The sequence below is a fragment of the Myotis myotis genome, unplaced genomic scaffold, assembly GCF_014108235.1.
Source record: "Myotis myotis isolate mMyoMyo1 unplaced genomic scaffold, mMyoMyo1.p scaffold_m19_p_8, whole genome shotgun sequence".
NCBI classification, from domain to species: Eukaryota; Metazoa; Chordata; class Mammalia; order Chiroptera; family Vespertilionidae; genus Myotis; species Myotis myotis.
In genome coordinates this window covers 90,402,217-90,403,683 of record NW_023416390.1, presented here as the reverse complement: position 1 = coordinate 90,403,683, position 1,467 = coordinate 90,402,217, and the positions used below count along the sequence as shown (strand labels likewise).

The 1,467-nt window shown below is 60.1% G+C and overlaps 1 pseudogene; it reads left to right on the top strand.

Annotated features, from left to right (window-relative positions):
* The first annotated feature begins 418 nt into the window (after nucleotides 1–418).
* LOC118662095 lies at nucleotides 419–1,191 on the top strand (annotated as a pseudogene).
* Nucleotides 1,192–1,467: the final 276 nt, after the last annotated feature.

Genomic DNA, 1,467 nt, shown 5'->3' with positions numbered 1-1,467 from the left:
ATGGGCCCTGCTCTGTGCGTGACAGGGGGTGGCGCTGCAACCTCCCCATCTACCCTGAGTTGAGTGTGACAGGGGACGGTGCCCCAACCCCCCAATCAGCCCTACCCTGAGTGTAACTGAGGGTGGCATCACAACCTCCCAATCTGCCCTGCTCTGTGCATGACAGGGGAAGGCGCCCCAACTCCCCAATCGGCCCTGCTCTGAGCCCAACCAGGGGCTGCACCTAGGGATTGGGCCTGCCCTCTGCCACCCGGGAGCAGGCCTAAGCCAGCAGGTCGTTATCTCCCGAGGGGTCCCAGACTGCAAGAGGGCACAGGCCGGGCTGAGGGACCCCCTCATCCCCCCGAGTGCACAAATTTTTGTGCACTGGGCCTCTAGTCCTATATAATAAGGGAGGGATATGCTAATTAGCTTCGATATGCTAATTAGTCACGACCAGTCGGGCCTGGCCCAGGAGCTGCCCTCAGCGGAAGTGGCCAACAGCGGGGGGGCAGGTGTGTGCATGGCACTGCCCAGCCTGGAGGCCGCCTGGCTGGGGTCTCGAACAGGCACCCGGCTGCCTGGCTTAGGAGCGGCCCCTGGCCGAAGTGGCCACCCGCGAGCCTGCATGACCCTGCGCTCCTGGTTCCTGGATGCCAGATGCAAACACGGGACTTCAGCAAACAGGCCATGGAGGCCCTAAATGAGTATTTCTATTCCCAGCAGAGTAACCGGAATCAGTGAGGAGGCTGAGGAGGAGCTCGCCAAGAAGCGTGGCATCCCCGTCTCTCAGGTCTCCAACTGGTTTGGCAGCAAGCAGATCCGCTATAAGAAAAATATCGGAAAGTTTGAAGAGGAGGAGAACATCTATGCCGTCAGGACCGCCTTGCCTGTCACCCCACCCAGGGCCACAGCCGCACCAGCTCCCGACACCCACTTCCTCCGCAGGCTCTGGCGGTTCTTTCCATCTTTCAGGATCCGGAGACATGTTTCTGCAGATGCCCAGGCTCAACGGAGATCCCTGCCCTGCTTCCCAGGTGGAGTCACTCTGACACTCGATGGGCCAGAGGCCAAGGAGATAACCTCGGGGAGGCCAGATGGACAGCCCTCGGGAAGTGAGGGCGAACGGGGCTGGCGGGAGGCTATGACCCTGTCCTCAGTGACAGCCCCAACAGAGGACCAGGGGGCGTTCGTTCTGACACTTCCCACTGATCTCACCCCCCAGGGCCACAGGGTGGGGGCTCAGAGGTGACTCTTAACGAGAGGACAAAGGCATCTAGAGGACAAGCCCCAGACACAGGAGAAGCACAAGATGGAGAAGGGCAAATGGGGTCGCCCTACCCAGCCGACTCTGTGCTGGGGTTGCTGACTACATGGCAAAGAGAAGGGGATCCCCTAAGGGGAAGTGGGGTCTGTCTCCCCCTTTTCCCTTCTTTTCAATCATGTTCTCTCCCCATTTCTTACACAGAAACACACCCAGAACCCTAT